This window comes from Triticum urartu, chromosome 7A, assembly GCF_056163025.1.
Source record: "Triticum urartu cultivar PI428250 chromosome 7A, HENAU_Tu73, whole genome shotgun sequence".
Lineage (NCBI taxonomy): Eukaryota > Viridiplantae > Streptophyta > Magnoliopsida > Poales > Poaceae > Triticum > Triticum urartu.
The window spans coordinates 183,849,317-183,871,511 of record NC_141879.1 but is presented as its reverse complement, the minus strand read 5'-3'; positions in this window follow the sequence as shown (position 1 = coordinate 183,871,511).

Below are 22,195 nucleotides of genomic sequence, written 5' to 3'. Positions count from 1 at the left end.
TACTCGATACTCGGATTATACTCTTGAATCATTTTGACCCATCGAGTCTGCCTGAGGTTGAGATTAGGCTGAGTGAAGATGTACTTGAGACTCTTGTGGTCAGTGAAGATGTCCACTTTTCTTCCCAATAAGAGATGTCTCCAAGTCAAAAGAGCATGCACAACTACCGCCAACTCGAGATCATGAGTGGGGTAGTTCTTCTCATTGGGATTCAACTGGCGAGAGGTATAAGCCACAACTTTCTTCTCTTGCATCAACACTACGCCAAGACCTTGGAGAGAGGCATCGTAAAAGACCTCATACGGTTTGGATTCATCAGGCGGAGTCAGAACTGGAGCGGTGACCAATTTCTCTTTCGAAGTGTTGAAAGCAATGTCACACTCCGGAGACCAAACGTACTTGACGTGCTTCTGGAGAAGATTTGAGAGAGGCTTCGCGATCTTAGAAAAGTTTTCAACGAATCTTCGACAATAGCTTGCGAGACCGAGGAAGCTACGGAGTTGCTTCACGTTCTAAGGAGGTTCCCAATTCACAATTGCAGACACCTTCTCAGGATTCACCGCAATGCCCTAGGCAGAGATGATATGACCAAGATAAAGAACCTCATCGAGCCAAAATTCGCACTTGGAGAACTTGGCGTAGAACTGGTGTTCCCTCAGCTTATCGAGCACCAAACGCAAGTGCTTGGCATGATCTTCCTTGTTCTTCGAGAAAACCAGAATGTCGTCGAGATAGACCAAAACGAAGTCATTGGTGTAGGCGTTGAAGATGAAGTTCATCATGCGAGAGAACGTCGGAGGAGCGTTGACGAGGCCAAAAGACATGACAGTGTATTCATATGAACCATAGCTTGTCCTGAAAGCCGTCTTGGGAATATCTTGCTCACGGGTTCGAATCTGATGATAACCCATACGGAGATCAAGCTTGGAGAATACTTGGGCACCTTTGAGTTGTTCGAACATCTCGTTGATGTTAGGAAGTGGGTATTTGTTCTTGATGGTCTTCTTGTTCAATGGACGGTAATCAACACAAAGTCGGTCCGTTCCATCCTTCTTCTTCACAAAAACAACACCACAACCCCACAGAGAAGAACTAGGCCGAATGAGACCCATTCTCTCTTGAATATCGAGTTGCTTCTTCAGCTCCTTCAACTCTTTGGGTCCGAGCTTGTAAGGACGCTTGCACACTGGTTCCGTACCAGGCTCAAGATCAATGACGAATTCAACTGGCTGGTGTGGAGGCATTCCTGGAAGCTCTTCTGGAAAGACGTCTTGATATTCACAAACGACTGGAATTTGCGAGATAGCATCCAGTTCACCCTTCTCATTGAGAGAAAATAGACGGATTGTATCATCACGAGCGGCAAAGACAATTACATCCTCAGACAAATGAGTCAATTGAATCTGCCTGGCTGCACAATCAAGATGCACCTTGTGCTTGGAAAGCCAATCCATTCCGAGAATAAGATCAATATCCGAGTTACCAAGAACCATTGGGGAAGAAAGGAACTTGTAGTCGCCCAGGGTGATAGTAACATCTGGCACCTCCAGACTTGCACTCAAACGTTTGCCAGGAGAAACGATATCCATTTGTTTACCCAAATGAGAAGAAACGAACTCATGCTTGGTAAAAAATGGCTTTGACATGAAACAATGCGATGCACCAATGTCCAAAAGAACTCTTGCGGGAATATCATTAACAGGAAGGTTACCCATGATGACATCTGACGAGTCCTCTGCCTGAGCTGCGTTCATCAAGTTGACCTTGGCGTGCTTGGGGTTATGCTTGACCACAGCTGTACTTGCCGATCTCACAGGAGGAGGAGGAGGGAGGCGCCTCTGATTGAAGCACTTGTTGGCATAGTGACCCTTCTGTTGGCACTTGTTGCACGTGACCTCTGAAAGCGAACGGTGATACGGAGCACTCGATCTTGGAGCTTGAGACGAAGTCTTGTTCTGAAAGCCAGGGTTGGGTGGGTGGGAAGATCCACTGCCACCTTTGCTCTTCTGCTGATATGGCTGACGGAACGGAGGAGGAGGAAGCCAATACTTCTGCTGCTTGGCCACTTGAGTAGAGGAAGAAGGAGTAGTGTCTCTGACTCGCTTCTTGGAAGCATCACATCTCAGTTGAGCAGCCTCTTGCTTCAATGCCATGTTGTAGAACTCATCGTGCCTCAAGGGCTCAAAGAGAACAAGAGCTAGCTGGATTTCTTCTCTGAGACCACCCCTGAACTGGTATATCATGCTCTTCTCATCAGGGACGTCCTGCTTGGCAAAGCGGGCGAGCTTCTGGAACAACTTGTTGTATTCATAGACAGACAAAGAGCCTTGCTTCAGGTTGCGGAATTCCTCACGCTTGCTTTCAACCACGCTCTGAGGGATATGGTGAGCTCTGAAATCTTGACGGAATTCATCCCAGGTAATCACACGTCCACCTCTGGAATCCTTGTACTGCTGGAACCATTCCGCAGCTTGGTCTTTGAGTTGGAAGGAAGCGAACTTGACAAAGTCCTCAGGCCTGACGTTACTGCACTCGAAATTCTTGCATAGATCCACTAGCCAATCGTCAGCATCAGTTGCCTCAACACAATTGCTGAAAGTCTTTGGCCCGTTAGCAAGGAACTGGTTGAGTGTAGCAAAGTGATTCTGATTGTTGCCTTGGTTGCCTTGGTTGCCTTGATTCGCTTGATTGCGCTCTTGGAGAATTTGCATGATCAACTGCGTGTTTGCATTGTTTGCAGTCATCACAGCTTGCCATGCCTCTGGAGGAGGTGGAGGTGGTGGCGGATCAAGATTCGGAGTCGTGCGCGTTGGAGGAACCATCCTGAAGAGGTTGACATCCATTAGCACATTGACAGATAAATATTGAAGCTGAATCCAATGGAATGAAAATTGCAACATAAAGTCTTCACATCCGAACAAAATGAACGAATGCATTCCTCTTGAAATGGTCACATATCCATAAATTGAGAAGGCACTTAGAATTTAGGTAGAGAAATAAATCAACAAGGTATGGATCAAGAACGAATACTCGGTAAGAAATCCGAATCTCAAACCAAATATCCGTGGAAGAAGAACTAGAGCTACAAGAATTCCCACCTATGAAACTCCCGAACCTTTCCGGTTATGCAATCAGGTGTTGGGGATACAGGGGAAGCATAATATCTCACCCAAATCTAGCAAATCCTACATCCAGCTGTATCCATCCTTCAACACATAACTGAGAAAACTTCGGAAACCATCTACCTCAACCTTCGAAAAGCATCCGTTATACAAGTTATGGCGATACTCCCGAACTCCCGCCCCGGTACTGGGTGGCGTCGAGGTTATCTCACCAACAAACTGCATAAAAGAGATTTTCGATGTCGGCGTACTAAACTCAGGTATTCCAGAACTACAACGATAAAATTGTGACGACAACACCTCGGAGCTCAACTCCCCGGGACACTGCCATAACCCCTAAAGACAGGAGGCACCAAGAACAATGTTCTCGTCACAAAACCATCGAAACGATTCCAAGATACCCGCGTGATCCTAAAAAAAATTAGTGAAATTTGAGAAGAGAAGAGTCAAAACTCTACGTCAGGATGCCTTACCAGAGCGACGAGGAGACTGGGAAGTAAAAAGAATTCCTAAACTCTCCGATATATAATTCCTAAATGACTCAAAACATTTTTCTAGACACAACTCAGTCGCTAAAAACGATCAAGCAATGGGGGCTCCTAAGGTTGGGGAAGGCTCTGATTACCAACTTGTCACACCCTCGATGCGACTATAGCTCCCACGTGTCGAGGCACGACTTAGAGACATAATCGCATTGAAGGCATATGTCGCAAGTTAGGCAATCTTCACAACATCCCATGTAATATAGATAATAAAAGGGGAGATAACATAGTTGGCTTACACTCGCCACGTCAATCAAGAACATAAATAGCATAACAACATTCAAACACTCATGGCCCGACTACGGCGCCAAAATAAAAGATAACCCAACATGCTACATGGTCCCGATCACCCCAACTGGGCACCACTACTGATCATCATGAAAAGACACGTAGTATCGGCGTGAGTCCTCGTCGAACTCCCACTTGAGCTCAAGCGCGTCATCTGGAACGGAGTCGTCGGGTCCTGCATCTGGTTTAATAGTAATTTGTGAGCCATAGGGTCTCAGCAATCTCGCACCCTCGCGATCAAGACTATTTAAGCTTAATAGGTAAGGCAAGGTAAATATGTGGAGCTGCAGCAAGCGACTAGCATATATGGTGGCTATCCTGTTTGCAAAAGAGAGCGAGAAGAGGAGGCAAAGCGCGAGCGAGTAACTAGAGAGCAACCTGCGCAAGCATTACTCCAACACCGTGTTCACTTCCCGGACTCCGCCGAGAAGAGACCATCACGGTAACTCACACAGTTGATTCATTTTAATTAAGTTAAGGTTCAAGTTATCTAGAACCAGACATTAAAAAATTCCCATCTGCCCATAACCGTGGGCACGGCTTTCGAAAGTTCAAATCCCTGCAGGGGAGTCCCAACTTAGCCCATGACAAGCTCTCACAGTCAACAAAGGAATAGACCTCCTCCCGAGACATTCCGATCAGACTCGGTATCCCGGTTCTTCAAGACACTTCGACAGGTTAAAACAAATCCAGCAACACCGCCCGAATGTGCCAACAAATCCCGATAGGAGCTGCACATATCTCGTTCTCAGAGCACACTCAGATAGGTCAAGCTACGAGTAAAACCAACCCTCGAGTTTCCCCGAGGTGGCCCCGCAGACTGCCTGGTTCGGGCCAACACTCAGAGGAGCACTGACCCGGGGGGGTTAAATAAGATGACCCTCAGGCTCCGGAAACCCAAGGAAAAAATAGGCTAGGTGGGAAATGGTAAAACCAAGGTTGGGCATTGCTGGAAAAGCTTTAATCAAGGCGAACTATCAAGGGGTTCCCATTATAACCCAACCGCGTAAGGAACGCAAAATCCGGGAACATAACACCGATATGACGGAAACTAAGGCGGCAAGAGTGGAACAAAACACTAGGCGAGAGGCCGAGCCTTCCACCCTTTACCAAGTATATAGATGCATTAAGATAACATGGCAATATAATGATATCCCAACAAGTAAATAATGTTCCAACAAGGAACGGTCTCCAATCTTCACCTGCAACTAGCAACGCTATAAAAGGGGCTGAGCAAAGCGGTAACATAGCCAATCAACGGTTTGCTAGGACATGGTGGGTTAGAGGTTTGACATGGCAATTTGGGAGGCTTGAAAGCAAGTGGTAGGCATTGTAGCATAGGCATAGCAAAAGAGCGAGCGTCTAGCAAAGCAAAGATAGTAGTGATTTCGAGGGTATGATCATCTTGCCTGCAAAGTTGTCAGAGTTGACTAGATCCTCGAAAGCAAACTCAACGGGCTCCTCGTTAGCGAACTCGTCTCCCGGCTCTACCCAAACAAGACAAACAAGCAACAAGGACACAATCAATGACGTGTGAACTCAAACAACATGATGCAAAGATGGTATTCTATGCGGGATGCAATATGGGATGCATATGCAAGATTTGACAAGGAATGCATGAACCTGGCCTCAACCTGGAATCCAAGTGTGCCACTGGAAAGATGAGATGAAATCTCTTGAAAACGATATAAGGATCATCGGAATCGGAGTTACGGTTTGGAAATGGCAAGCAATTCAAATATGGCCATGTTCTGCGATATACAGCAAGTAGCCATCTAAATGCAATGAGATGAACAAGCCACAGCACCCAAACATGGCATCAAAATACATGGAAGGGATCCACTCATGATGCTTAAAAAAAGACTAGCACTGAGCTACGGCCAATTCATCCATTAACAGGTTCAAACAAGCATGCCAAAAATGCATTTGGTAAATAGATCTCAGACTTGGTGAAATTAACACTTGTCTGGAATTTCAGATCAGATAGCACTCTTTGGAGCAGCAAAACTACATGCTACAGGACCTGAACATGGCAAAGTAAATCATGGCATGGAGCTATTCAAAGAGCTTAACAAAAGTCCCTTAGTGACCTTGAGCCAAAAGGGATCAGAAAATACATTTGCAAGCAAGTGAACATGGCAAAAACATAATCAGTTCTCAGACTTAGTGAAAACTGGAGCATGCTGAAACAGATATCAAGTAGGCATGTTTACGAGCTCGATGCACTCACTACAAAGCATGTCAAGACAATCTAAGCATACACCCATCAAGAATACACAAAATACAAGCTATACATGGCAAGAACGATAACATAGCATGCACGGATCAACTAAACAACCTCGGCAAAATCGCTAACAAGTAGACAATCTGCCCAGATTCACGAAATGACAAAAGTAGAGCTCGATTGACTCAAGCTAGGGTGCTCCATAATTGCAAACAAAGACATGAATGGATAGAGCACTACAAGAGTAACAAAACATCCTTACTGATCATCCTCAAAAGAGGCACGGATCACTAGGAAACAACAAGAACATATGACATATTGAGATAAACAGATCAAGGACTTAGTGGAAATGCTAAGTCCCTGAAATCAGCATTAACGAATGCTCCACTTTGCAAGCTTGTGCTAGTCACCACACACATCACAAAAATACATGGGTTGCACCTCTGGATAGATGGCAAAACATATAACAAATCTCATGAAGAGCTCAGGGGCATATCATGCACACATTAATCATGGCAAAAATGACAAATATCTAATTGGAGTAGCAGATTTGACAATTATCTCAACTAGCATTCTTATAACAGCATTTCGGGCATCAAGATGAACTCAAATGAAAATGTTGCAATGAGATGAAATGATGTGCTCTCTGAGACGAACATTTCGATATGCTATATGCCCAAAACGGAGCTACGGATGTGGAGTTACGGAATGACAAACATAGCAAAATAATTAGGGTTACGGGACAAAAAGTCAACTGAGATGAACTGGATCCAGATCTGGCCCGATTTGCACGCGGTTCGAGGTCTCGCCGGAGCTTCGCTGGAACAGGGACTTGCCGAGGCGGCGCGGACGTCGAGGAAGGCGGTGAGGCGGCGCCGGAGCGGGGCTTGCCGGGGCGGCGCGGCGGAGCTCCGTGCGGTAGCGGGGCGGACGCGGCGGCGCTCGCCAGCGCGGGGCGGCGGCCGGAGCTCGCCGGCTCGGCCGGGAAGGAGGCGGGCGGCGGCGGAGGCCGGTTGGGCTGCGGGGCTCCTCTGGCCCGGGCGGAGGAGGAAGGGGGCCGGCGCTGGGCCTGCGGGCCCGCGTCGGTGGCGGCGGCGATGCGTTCCCCCGAGGACACGTGGCGGCGGCTGATTGGCGGCGGCGGACCGGGCGGACATGTCCGGTCCGGTTCGGACACGTCCGGCGGCAAGGGGAGCTGAGTTTAGGGTTTTGGGGGAGAAGGAGATCCGGATTTCGGAGGGGTCTATTTATAGAGGTAGAGGGAGCTAGGAGTGTCCAAATGAGGTGCGGTTTTTGGCCACGCGATCGTGATCGAATGCTCTAGATGATGGAGAGGGTTTTGGTGGGTTATGGGCCAACTTGGAGGGGTGTTGGGCTGCAACACACACGAGGCCTTTTCGGTCCCTCGGTTAATCGTTGGAGTATCAAACGAAATCCAAATGGTACGAAACTTGACAGGCGGTCTACCGGTAGTAAACCAAGGCCGCTTGGCAAGTCTCGGTCCAATCCGGAAATGTTTAACCCCCACACACGAAAGAAAGGTAGAAATGACCACCGGAGGAGAACGAAGCGCTGGAATGCAAAACGGACAACGGGGAAAAAGCTCGAATGCATGAGACGAACACGTATGCAAATGCAATGCACATGATGACATGATATGAGATGCATGACAACGACAACAACACACGGAGACAAAAACCCGAACCCGAGAAAATAACATAACTTAATGCCGAAAACGGAAAGAGTTGGAGTACATATTGGGTAAATCATATCCGGGGTGTTACAACAGGCTAAAATTAATATAGGGCCGAAATGTTAAACGGGCCCTTAACAGGCCAAAACTAATATCAGGCCGAATTACTAAGTGGGCCTTTAGCAAGTGGGCCCAAAAGCATAGTGTCCAGTTGACGGGCCGAACCTGATATGGGCCATAATTAGGCCCAAAACCTCTTAAAGGGTCGGACCTGATCTGGGCCATAATTTGGCCCGGAACATGGTATGCTTTTAATGGGTCGGATCTCATATGGGCCACTATTAGGCCCGGAGCATGGCAGGCCATTAATAGACCGTATCAAATATGGGCCGGCATTTGGCCCAAAACATGGCATCCAGTTAACGGGCCGGCCTACTAGGGTCCTCAAAATCTTGTGGGCCTACAGCTGGGCCGGCCCATTAATGTGGGCGAAATCTCATGGGCCTTTAGCTGGGCTGGCCCATTATGATCCACAAGAATTTTGTGGGCCTTTACCTGGGCCGGCCTATTATGGCACACAAAAATCTTGCGGGCCTTTACCTGGGCCGGCCCATTATGGCCCGCGAAATCTTGTGGGCCTTTAGCTGGGCCAGCCCCTTATGGTCCGCAAAATCTCGTGGGCCTTTAGCTGGGCCGGCCCATTATGGTCCGCAAAATCTTGTGGGCCTTTAGTTGGCTCGGCCCATTTAAACTTGTTGGGTCGTGCCACGTGTCGACGTATCATAGGCGCCTTCTGTCCAGTGAGTGGATGACATCTGTCCCGACGATGAGCCGACACGTGTTTCCTCTAGCCAATGATGATTTTACACATGGAAAATCTCCAATGGTCGAGGCTGTTAACGGGTTATCGGATCCAAAACCCGACCCGATAGCTTAACGGCGTTCCGTTACGGTGGATGCCACGTGTCGGTCACCCTTGACGAAAGCACTTCTGTGACGCGCGATTTATCGTCATGGAAGTGGACACTTCCGTGATGATAATTTTGGTAATGTCATGGAACACTTCTACGACAGCACAGGTATGACTATCTTGATTTTGTCATAAATTTGTCATGGATGTACATGCATGACAAAAAAAGCGACCTATTGTGACAAACACGTATCATCACAGAAGTGTATTTTTTTTGTAGTGCAAAAGTGTGAGTTTAATGTAGGTGATTATGTATTGCTATACAACTCTCGTTTAAGTTTTTTGCAGGAAAGCTTCTCTCTAAATGGGAAGGTCCTTATGTTATCGAAGAGGTCTATCGTTCCGGTGGCATAAAAATCAACAACTTCGAAGGCACAAATCCGAAGGTGGTGAATGGTCAAAGAATCAAACATTATATCTCAGGTAATCCTATAAATGTTGAAACCAATGTTATTGAAACCGTAACCCCGGAGGAATACATAAGTGAAAGGATCGATATGGTTGACTAGAGGGGGGGTGAATAGGCAACTAACAATTTTTAGCTTTTCTTTAGCAATTTAAACTTTGCATCAAAGTAGGTTGTCTAGATATGCAACTAGATGAGCAACCTATATTATGCAACACGAATAGGAACACAAGCAAGCAAGATATATGAAACAAATAAGCTACACAAGCAAAGGCACGAGATAACCAAGAGTGGAGACGGTGGAGACGAGGATGTGTTGCCGAAGTTCCTTCCCTTTGAGAGGAAGTACGTCTCCGTTGGAGCGGTGTGGAGGCACAATGCTCCCCAAGAAGCCACTAGGGCCACCGTAATCTCCTCACGCCCTCACACAATGCGAGATGCCGTGATTCCACTATTGGTGCCCTTGGAGGCGGCGACCAAACCTTTACAAACGAGGTTGGGGAAATCTCCACAACTCAATTGGAGGCTCCCAATGACACCATGAAGCTTCACCACAATGGACTATGGCTTCGCGGTGACCTCAACCGTCTAGGATGCTCAAACACCCAAGAGTAACAAGATCCGCAAGGGATTAGTAGGGGGAATCAAATATCTCTTGGTGGAAGTGTAGATCGGGGCCTTCTCAACCACTCCCAAGCAAATCAACAAGTTTTGTTGGCTAGGGAGTGAGATCGGGCGAAAATGGAGCTTGGAGCAATAATGGAGCTTTAATGGTGGAAGAGGTGAGTCAACGGGGAAGAAGGAGACCCTTTATATAGTGTGTGGAAAAGATCCAACCGTTACCCACCAACCAGCCCGCGGCCAGCGGTACTACCGCGCCTGGCCAGCGGTACTACCGCAAGGCCGCGCGGTACTACTGCTTGCAACCAAGCGGTACTACCGCACGGCAGTGCGGTACTACCGTACCGTCCCACGGTACTGCCACGACCACGCGCGGTACTACCGCGCCCCCAATGCGGAACTACCGTAAGGCAAAAGTCCCGTCCAGGGGGAAGGGGAACTTCTGTGCCAACTTCCGCAAAAAAACGGATGTAGCAAAAACTCGACACAGTAGTACTGCCGAGGGGCGGTACTACTGCCTGACCGCATAGCGCAGTACTACCGCATGGCAAAAGCGGTACTACCGCAGCAGGTGCGGATGTAAAAAATTACATCCGCTCCTACTACCGCAAAGGGGCGGTACTAGCCTGGTGGGCAGCGGTAGTGCGGCTCCAGGGGAGCGGTACTACCGTGAGCACCAGGGGTACTACCGCGCCACCGCGCGGTACTACCGTGGATGCCCACGGTACTACCGTTGATCCAGGAGCAGTACTACCGCAACCACAACAGCAGCCAGTCAAAGGAGGCAGGAAAAACGGAGGAAGCTCCAAGGAAGAAGGAGGGGATAAAAGGAGACGTGTACATGATGATTCCACCCAAACCTTTCCAACGCGGACCCCCTCTTAATAGTACAGCTTTCCTACGACTCAAATCCACCAAAAACAAACATAGAAAAGATGCCGTCTTCGTCAGTCTTCGAGGGGCACCCAATCGTCTTGTGCCTAGCAGAGAAGAGTCTGGAAAACTCATGGCACACGATTAGTTCGCAAATGCGTTGTCATCAATCACCAAAACACTTAGGGATAAATATGTCCTTACAATCTCCCCCTTTTTGGTGGATTGATGACAAAACGGGATTTGCACAAGGAAAAATACTATTGAGAAAAAGCAAACCCCTCCTCTCTATAATATAGACGGGCTCCCCTAAATGTGTGCCACCTAGATGGGCACGAATACTAGGAACCGAGCTCCCCCTATATTATAGAGACAAGGCAAATTTATCACTAGACAAGATAGTACAAACATAAGATAACTAAGATAGATAGAGTGCATATGTCTTACACCATATGGAGGAAAGGTCTCGGAAGCACAAACCGAACTAAAGCAAACGAGGCAAACGAGGTCCAAACGACAAAGCAAACATACACACCAAGCACGACACAACGCAGATCCCTACACTCTCTCCCCCTTTGGCATTGAGACGCCAAAAAGGCAGAGAGGACACCTACACACACGGGGTGGCTCATGCAGAGAAGTCATCCCACTGCTCCTCGTGCTCCTCGTCAGACTCAGCGGCGGGGATAGTCTCCTCCATGTCATCCTCTGAACTGGTCCACTTGTAGCCCTGCTTAGACATCCAGGCAGCCTCAGGTGTGATGACGTCCTCAGACCCGCCAGACACATCCTCTCCAAAGAGCCTCATCACCTTCTTATCACGGCAGCGACTCTCCTTGTCAGTCACGTGAGCCCTGTACTGTCCCTTCGCCTGCATGCAGAAGAGAGTCTTAATCTTGTCCTTCAGCTTCTTGGCCCATGATGGCTCAGAGGGAGAAGTGGTGGACCTGGCAGCACGGTCCTCAGCAGTAGTCTCAGCAGCAGCAGCCTCCCCCTCACCAGCAGCCCTCCTAGCAGAAGATGCCTCAGCACGAGTAGTGGTGTTGGCCCAGTTGGGCTTGACGCGGAGGCTGATGGACTCATGGCGAATCCAGTCTAGAGCAAGGAACTCATCACCTGGATACGTCTTCTCCCAAGTGGTGGAGAGCAGCAGAAACAGGTACGATCCATAGATAGGAACCTTGCGAGTGAACACCGCAAACCGAAGCTCACACCACATGATGTGAGAGACATCAAGTGGCTGAGTCTGAGAAGTACGTGCCTCTGCACACAAGAGCAACATGTCCACTAGATATGCATGAACCTTGTCCTTGTCGCCAATGCGTGGGAACAGAGTGTTGCAGAAGATGCGATGCATGATATCCAGAAAGGAGTTCAACACCCAAGATGACTTCCCATTGGGGATTACCTTCTCAACAAGGAAGGGCTGAAGCTGGTTCTTGTTGGCAGACTCAGAGTTGGCATGGGGACGGACGCCAACGGGGGTGTGAAGCCCGTCATCAGGAATGTGCAGCAGATCCATGAACTCTTTCCATGTAGCAGACAGCTGACGGCCATTGGTCATCCAAGTCATCCTCCGCTCCTCCCCGGGATGAAAGTACACTGAGGCAAAGAACTGACAGATAAGCTCAGGGTCATAGTCAAGGTGAAAGGAGATCACCGGCTCAATAGCAAACTGCTCCACCAAGTCCAGAGCCTCTCCAAAATAGTCACGAAACTTGTCTTTCCGCAGGTGATGCATGTCTATCCACTTGACATCCACGTAGGTATTCTGCTTCTTCTTGATCACATCCAGATAGATGAGAATTTGTTGCTTGGTCCAGAACAACTCGGTGCCTCTGAGGATAGCCCGAGGATTCACATAGGGATTGATCTTCCGGCGCTCGACATACTCAGTGGTTGAAATCTCGTCCATGCCCTTAGCCGGTTCCTTTTGCTTGCTGGCAGTGGACTTGACATTGCGCTTGGGGGCATTGGAGCCCTCTGGGGCTTCATCTTGGGGGTTGCGCAGACACTTGGAGCCAGTGTCACGACTGGGATTGGAATGGCGAGAGCCACCACCTGAGACACAGAACGCAAAAACACCCACAACAGCCAAGAGAGATTAATGCAAAGACCACAACAAAGCAAGTGAAACAAGTAGAAAGCACACATGATACATGCCTAGAGAGAGATTTGATCCCTACGGTAGTACTGCCAAGAGCTGCGGAGCTAAGAGAGTAGTACGGCTCTTAGACACGGTAGTACCGTGCAAGATCACAGTAGTACCGGGTGTAGGAGCGGTAGTACGACCTTAGCACCACGGCCGGCGCGGTAGTACCGCGTCTGCGGAGCGGTAGTACCGCACGGTACGGTAGTACCGTGCCTTACGGGCGGTAGTACCGCGAGAGCGATAGTACCGCACATCGGGCATGGTAGTACCGCACCGCGTCAGATCTAAACTGGTTCAAATCTGAGAAAGCCCGCGAAACCACGGCGGTACTACGGTAGGACAAAGCTACCACAAGACAGCATATCAAGTATGTTTCCTACGCATCACGACTCTCCTACATTCTACTCTTGCATAGATTTGGCCTAAAATCTCAAGAACAACAAGTTTCTACCCAAAAGCCTAGAAGCAAGAGAACAGCCAAGAAAAAGAGAGATTTGGGGAAAACCTTGGTCCATGGCAAGAGGAAGTGGTGGGGAACGATCCCACCGGTCGGAATCCGAGGAGAGTGGCCGGAGACGGAGATCCGGCGAGGGCCTCCGGCGCCGTTCTTGAGAGGGAGAGACGTGGAGAGAGAGACAATGAATGGGTATGGGGAGTTGTAACTCCCCTGCCCGAGTCATAACCCCCACGCTCCCTTGACGGCGCGGTAGTACCGTGCCCAGACACAGTAGTACCGCACGGTGCGGTACTTCCGAAGTACCGCACTAGAGCGGTAGTACCGTGCTGTGGCGCGGTAGTACCGTGCCTCCCAAAGCGGTAGTACCGCGCCCAGACGCGGTAGTACCGTGGGCTCAAGAAGATGCACGTTTCGAGCGCGAAAAACTGGATCTTTGCACAAACCACTCCGAGCCAACACAACACCACAAGACCACGCAACACACAAAACCAGAAAGGCACACGACAAACGAACCAACCACGAGACACCACCTCTCCAAAAGAGAGGGCGGTGGCCGTAGCCACCTATGTTTGAGTCAATTGGTATGGCACCGCGAAGAATTATCCTTGGGTCCATGACCAAAAATCATCTTTGAAGCACAAGTACCATCAAATATGGCTAATGTGAAAGACTTGATTGATTTATGCATAATGGGGGGAGGGAGAGTTCATTGAGAGAACATCACTCCCCCTATGTCCATGCCTACATCTAAATAGGACAACACATTGAGTATGGTGGGGTGTGCAAGGGTTCAAGCAACATTGCTCGAATCGATGATATTTAGCTCATGCCTTAACTCGTGAAATCTTTCTTCATCCAAGGGCTTCATGAAGATATCTGCAAGGTTATCATGAGTGTTGACGTAGTTGAGCTCGATCTCTCCTCGCCTAATGTGATCCCGGATGAAGTGATACCGGATCTCAATATGCTTCGTCTTGAAGTGTTGCACCGGGTTGAGAGAGATCTTGATGGCACTTTCATTGTCACACCAAAGAGGCACTTTGTCACAAGTGACACCATAATCCTTTAAAGTTTGCCTCATCCATAAGAGTTGTGCACAACAACTACCGGCCGCAACATACTCCGCTTCGGTGGACGAGAGAGACACACAACTTTGCTTTTTGGAAGACCAACTTACCAAAGAGCAACCAAGGAATTGGCACCCTCCGGAAGTGGACTTCCTATCCACTTTGTCTCCCGCCCAATCGGAATCCGAGTACCCTACAAGCTTGAAGTTTGATCCTCTTGGGTACCATAAGCCAAAGTTTGGGGTATGAGCCGAATATCGAAAGATTCGTTTGACCGCCACATAGTGACTTTCCTTAGGTGCGGCTTGAAACCGTGCACAAATTCCCACACTCAACATGATGTCCAGTCTAGATGCACAAAGGTAAAGCAAGGATCCAATCATGGAACGATATACCTTTTGATCCACCACTTTACCATTGGGATCTAAGTCAAGTTGGCACTTGGTGGGCATCGGAGTGGAAGCCGGCTTGACGTCACTTAGCTTGAATCTCTTGAGCATGTCTTGAGTGTATTTGGATTGATTGATGAAGGTTCCTTCTCTTCTTTGCTTCACTTCGAACCCTAGAAAGAACTTCAACTCTCCCATGGAGGACATCTCGAACTTTGAGGTCATGAGAGCGGCAAATTCCTCATTGAAAGCTTTGTTAGGAGAACCAAAGATAATATCATCAACATATAATTGGCACACAAACAACTCCCCTTTGACCTTCTTAGTAAACAGAGTGGGGTCGATTAGCCCAACTTCAAAACCACGGTCTTGTAACAACTCGGTAAGGTGGTCATACCACGCACGTGGGGCTTGTTTAAGGCCATAGAGTGCCTTATCGAGTTGATACACATGATCGGGAAAGTAGGGATCCTCGAACCCAGGGGGTTGCTTAACGTACACCAATTCATTAATGGGACCATTAAGAAAAGCACTCTTCACATCCATTTGTTGTAACTTAAAGTTATGATGAGAAGCATATGCAATCAACATGCGAATGGATTCAAGACGAGCAATGGGAGCAAAGGTTTCACCGTAGTCGATACCCTTGACTTGGGAGTAGCCTTGTGCTACCAAACGAGCCTTGTTGCGAATGATAATCCCATGGGCATCTTGCTTATTCTTGAATATCCACTTGGTTCCAATGACATTGTGGTTCCCCGTTGGCCTTGGCACCAATCTCCACACTTTGTTGCGCTCGAAGTTGTTGAGTTCTTCGTGCATGGCATTGAGCCAATCCGGATCTTCTAGCGCCTCATAGACCTTGTGGGGCTCCACACAAGAGACAAACGCGTGATGCTCACAATAATTTGCTAATTGTCTACGAGTGCTTACCCCCTTTCTTAAGCTTCCAAGCACATTCGTCATGAGATGATCCTTGGTGGAGAGCTTGGAAGCAACCTTGGCGGCACGACGCTCTAATTCCTCCTCGATGGTGAGTTGAGGAGTGGTTACTTGATCATCTTGAGCGCCGTCATGAACTTGTTCTTGATCTTGAACTTGCTCGGCGGAGAGAACTTGACCTTGGACATCACTTGGTGTGTCCACACCGTCTTGAGTATGATCTAGCCCTTGGTCTTGTTCATGAGGTTGAGGGCCTTCACTTTGTTCTTCGGAAGCATGTGGGCCTTGGGTTGGTGATGGCTCCTCTTGAGTGGAGCATTGTCCTTCTCCTTCGGCCACAAGGGGTTCCTCAATGGGTAGGATGAAACCAACACCCATTCTTCTTATGGCTTGAGGAGGAATTTCATCACCTACATCACAAGTGCCACTTTGCTCCACTTGGGAGCCGTTATTCTCATCAAACTCCACGTTACACGTCTCCTCAATAAGTCTCTGGATTTATTGAGGACACGGTAAGCATGAGAGTTTGTAGCATAACCAACAAATATGCCCTCATAAGCTCTAGCCTCAAATTTAGACAACCGAACACCTTTCTTGAGAATGAAACACTTACACCCGAATACCTGGAAGTACTTGAGGTTGGGCTTGTTACCGGTGAGTATTTCATATGGAGTTTTGTTCAAGCCCTTGCGGAGGTAGAGCCGATTTGATGCATGACACGCGGTGTTGATGGCTTCGGCCCAAAAGTTGTACGGAGACTTGAACTCCGCCATCATGGTCCTTGCCGCATCCATCAACGTCCGGTTCTTCCTCTCCACAACACCGTTTTGTTGAGGGGTGTAGGGTGCGGAATATTGATTCTTGATTCCCTCGTCACTAAGAAACTCATCCAAGGTGTAGTTCTTGAACTCGGTTCCGTTGTCACTTCTTATTGTCAAGATCTTTGCATTGTGTTGACGTTGTGCTTAATTTGCAAAGTCAATGACGGTTTGTTGGGTCTCGCTCTTCCTCTTGAAGAAATACACCCACGTGTACCTTGAGTAGTCATCCACAATCACCAAGCAATACTTCCTACCTCCAAGACTATCGAAGGATGGAGGCCCAAAGAGATCCATGTGAAGGAGCTCCAAAGGCCTCTTTGAATAAATGATAGTCGTGGGAGGGTGAGCCTTCTCATGTAGCTTTCCTTCGATACAGGCACTGCAAGCACGATCTTTAGCAAAACTAACATTCGTTAGTCCACGGACATGGTCCCCCTTGAGGAGACTTTGCAAAGATCTCATATTGACATGGGCTAAACGGCGATGCCAAAGCCATCCCACATCAACTTTAGCCATTAGGCATGTCGCGGTCTTAGTGGGTCGCTCCAAAAAGTTAATCACATATAGACCGTTCTCGACATGCCCAACAAAGGCTACTTTAAGAGTCTTGCTCCACAAGAGGGCCACGGTATCGATATCAAAGAGAGTGGCAAAGCCCATGATAGCAAGTTGACGAATGGAAAGTAAATTGTATGCAAGGGACTCAACAAGCATGACCTTCTCGATCATGAGATCATGAGAGATGAACACTTTGCCAAGTCCCAATACCTCAGAAGATGAGGCGTCACCCCACTCGACATTGGTGGGCATAGATGGAACCTTGTGTACGTCCACCACCAAGTCCTTGCTTCCGGTCATATGATTTGTAGCTCCGCTATCGAGCAACCATGATCCCCCACCAGAAGTAAACACCTACAAGAGATCAATGCTTGGTTTTAGGTACCCATTTTGTAATGGGTCCTTTGATGTTAGTAACAAGGGTTTTTGGAACCCAAATAGACCATTCAATGTATTCATGAAGAGAACCAACAAATTTGGCATAAACATGCCCATCACTAGCACGACATAACACATAAGAAGGGTTAGAATCGCCGACTTTGTTGAGAGGGATGGCATAGCCCTTCTTAACATTGTTCTTCTTGTTCTCCTCAGGGGCACTCTCTCCCTCCCTCACAAAGGTTTGCATGAGGGGAGGAGGTCGTTTGGTCTTGTCATTCTTCTTCTTGTTCTTGGAGTCGGGCACGTACCCAACCCCTTCCTTGGCCACACCTCCCTTTTGGTTGATCAAGAGATCGTTGAGGTTCTTCTTGCCTTGTATGCAAGTCGCAAGACCTTTCTCAAGTTGCTCCTTCAACTTCGCATTTTCCTCAACAAGATGTATATGCTCACAACACGTGTTAGTAGCATTTGCATTATCAATTAAAACCATATGAGGAAAAGTTGATTTCTCCTTAGTTAGCTTCACTTGGAGTTGATCATGAGACTCCTTGAGACTAGCATGAATACCCGTCAAGGCCTTGTGGGCCTTGTCAAGTATATCAAACTCCTCTCTGAGTCTAGCAAGATCAACCCCGAGTTTGGCCTTCTCGGAATTTAGCACACGAGAAACAATGAGGGCATGATCATAATATTTCTTTAACTTAGCATGATCAACGTTGTGTGACTCCTCAAGAGCCAAACGAAGACCACGCTCTTCCTCAAGAGCATTGGAAAGATCCGAAATCTCATCAACATAGTCACAACTATGCCCTTCCATCTTAGAGATGGTGTCTTCGTGAGCCTCGATCATGTCATTGGCCTCACCCAGTTGTTCCAAGAGAGCAACAAAGTGCTTCTTGGATTTTCCCTTGAGTTTGCCCATAAAGGCCTCAAACTCGTTAGCCTCCACATTAGCTCCCTCAAGTTCATTAATGCTATCCATCGGGGAAGGATGATTAATGATGGTAGTTTTGATGTTGGAGGTTACCTTGTTGGTGGCTTTAGCCATGAGGCACTTGGAGGTGATGCTCTCGTTGGGTGAGTCAAAGAGAGACACCCGTGACATTGTTGCAATGGCAACGGAGGCCATGGCAACCGACTCATCATCTTCTTCATCATCATCATCATCCTCATTGTACTCTTCTTGCACAACCAAAGCCTTGGGAGGAGTCTTCTTGATGAAGTTGTTCTTGTTGGGGAACGACTTGGCCTTGTCCTTTCGGATGAGTTTGCCACCATTGTCTTCCCTCTTCTCATATGGGCATTCCGCAACGAAATGACTCACATTGCCGCAATTGTAGCAAGTCCTTACACGTTGCTTGCCCCTTGTGCCACTCGAGTTGTTTTTGCTAAAATTGGGCCTCGAGTTTTTCTTGCTCCAAAATTGCCTTGAAGCAAGTGCCATGTGTTCATGATATGCATACTTCGTATCTTCGGGGTTGCTCTCCTCTTCTTCCTCTTCTTCTTCTTCCATGGTGAGCTTGGCCTTCAATGCAAGGTTAGGCTTCTTTGCCCGTTGAGAACGGAGCACCGCATTGTCGGCGGTCTTGTCCAAAATGTTCATGGCCACAAACTCATCCAACACTTCGCTTGAGGTCAAAGTGTGGAAGTCCGGTCTTTGACGAATGACGGAAGACATGGCCTTGTGGTAGGGCATCATTGCCTTGAGGAATTTGCGCTTGATCCAATTGTCATCCGTGTCTTTGCTCCCGTGATCTCGTAGTGAGACCGCGAGTTTGGTTACTCTCCGATAAAGCTCACGAGGTTCTTCATCTTCCTTCATTGCAAACTCATCGGCCTCATCTTGTACCACTTCATAGTTGGAGCGTTGAATGCTTGCGCTTCCCCGGTAGAGAGACACGACACAATGACATGCATCTTTGGCCAAGGCGAAGGGACGAAGATGAGGTAGGTCTTCGGGTGGAATTGCATCTTGAATGATGAAGAGAGCATTCTCATTGAATTGATTGTCCGCGGCTTCTCGAGGAGTGAAGTTGCTTGGATCATGTGGATAGAAACCTTCTTCAATGATTCTCCAAAGGTTAGTGTTCACATGATTTAAATGACGTTTAAAGAGGTAAACCCAAGAGTCAAAATCCTCATTTTTCACAATCTTAGGGGGAGGATCGGCATGATTCAAATGAGTGGAAGGAACCGGTCCACCATAAACAAGTGGTGGTTCCACATGGGCAAAGATGCCGGTGCCATTCTTGCCACTAGAAGAATGAGCCCTTTCACTACTAGCTTCCCCCTTGTCGGGGATAGCATCCGACACCTTGACGGCGGGATCACCCACTTTCAACGGTGCGGTGGATAGTTTAAGCCCCTCAAGAAATTTAGTAAACATGCTTTCAACTTCGGTCATCATGGAGGTTTTCAATGTCTCCAAGGACACATTGAACTCCTCACGAGAGACCGAAGCTCCCCCATCGCCCGTAGACGAGATAGGATTCACACCGGAGTGTTCCTCCGCACCGTCTACGGTATCAACCATACTCTTTGGACGGTAAAGTCCTTAATAAAGAGACGAGGCTCTGATACCAATTGAAAGGATCAATAAGGTTGACTAGAGGGGGGGTGAATAGGCAACTAACAATTTTTAGCTTTTCTTTAGCAATTTAAACTTTGCATCAAAGTAGGTTGTCTAGATATGCAACTAGATGAGCAACCTATACGATGCAACACGAATAGGAACACAAGCAAGCAAGATATATGAAACAAATAAGCTACACAAGAAAAGGCACGAGATAACCAAGAGTGGAGACGGTGGAGACGAGGATGTGTTGCCGAAGTTCCTTCCCTTTGAGAGGAAGTACGTCTCCGTTGGAGCGGTGTGGAGGCACAATGCTCCCCAAGAAGCCACTAGGGCCATCGTAATCTCCTCACGCCCTCACACAATGCGAGATGCCGTGATTCCACTATTGGTGCCCTTGGAGGCAGCGACCGAACCTTTACAAACGAGGTTGGGGCAATCTCCACAACTAAATTGGAGGCTCCCAACGACACCATGAAGCTTCACCATAATGGACTATGGCTTCGCGGTGACCTCAACCGTCTAGGATTCTCAAACACCCAAGAGTAACAAGATCCGCAAGGGATTAGTAGGGGAATCAAATATCTCTTGGTGGAAGTGTAGATCGGGGCCTTCTCAACCACTCCCGAGCAAATCAACAAGTTTGGTTGGCTAGGGAGTGAGATCGGGCGAAAATGGAGCTTGGAGCAATAATGGAGCTTTAATGGTGGAAGAGGTGAGTCAACGGGGAAGAAGGAGACCCTTTATATAGTGTGTGGAAAAGATCCAACCGTTACCCACCAACCAGCCCGCGGCCAGCGGTACTACCGCGCCTGGCCAGCGGTACTACCGCAAGGCCGCGTGGTACTACTGCTTGCAACCAAGCGGTACTACCGCACGACAGTGCGGAACTACCGTACCGTCCCACGGTACTGTCGCGACCACGCGCGGTACTACCGCGCCCCCAATGCGGTACTATCGTAAGGCAAAAGTCCCGTCCAGAAGGGGAACTTCCGTGCCTACTTCCACAAAAAAACAGAAGTAGCAAAAACTCGACACAGTAGTACTGCCGAGGGGCGGTACTACTTCCTGACCGCATAGCGCGGTACTACCGCACAGCGAAAGCGGTACTACCGCGGCAGGTGCGGATGTAAAAAATTACATCCGCTCCTACTACCGCAAAGGGGCGGCACTAGCCTGGTGGGCAGCGGTAGTGCGGCTCCAGGGGAGCGGTACTACCGTGAGCACCAGTGGTACTACCGCGCCACCGCGCGGTACTACCGTGGATGCCCACGGTACTACCGTTGATCCAGGAGCAGTACTACCGCAACCACAACAGCAACCAGTCAAAGGAGGCAGGAAAAACGGAGGAAGCTCCAAAGAAGAAGGAGGGGATAAAAGGAGACGTGTACGTGATGATTCCACCCAAACCTTTCCAACGTGGACCCCCTCTTAATAGTACGGCTTTCCTACGACTCAAATCCACCAAAAAGAAACATAGAAAAGACGCTGTCTTCGTTAGTCTTCGAGGGGCACCCAATCGTCTTGTGCCTAGCAGAGAAGAGTCTGGAAAACTCATGGCACACGATTAGTCCGCAAATGCGTTGTCATCAATCACCAAAACACTTAGGGATAAATATGTCCTTACAATAAGGGATACTTTCCGGAACGTTTCAGACTCCGAAAAGGAATAGGTATGTGGTACGGTAAGTAAACCAACTCCAAAACAATTCTAATGGCAATTTTTCTCTGTTTTGGAATATTTAGAAAAATAGAAAAATAAGAAGCAGTTCGGGAAGGACACGAGGGTGGAGGGCGCGCCTTGCCCCCCTGGGCGCGCCCCCTACCTCGTGGGCACCTCGTGCGCTCTCCGAACTCTGTTTTCTTGCACGTTGCGTATTTTGGTCGGTAAAAATTCATTATATAATCTCCTGGAGGTTTTGACTCCCGTATCACGCAATTATCCTGTGTTTGTGTTTCAAGCTGTTGCTACTGCAGATTAGAGCAAGATGTCTTCGCAAGAGTCAGTCGGGGAGAGTCGGGTGTCTCATCCGGCATCGAGATCAATGACAAACAACAATGTAGACCACTTTGGGACAGCAACAGAGGAAGAGATGGAGGCTGATTTAAAGAGGATA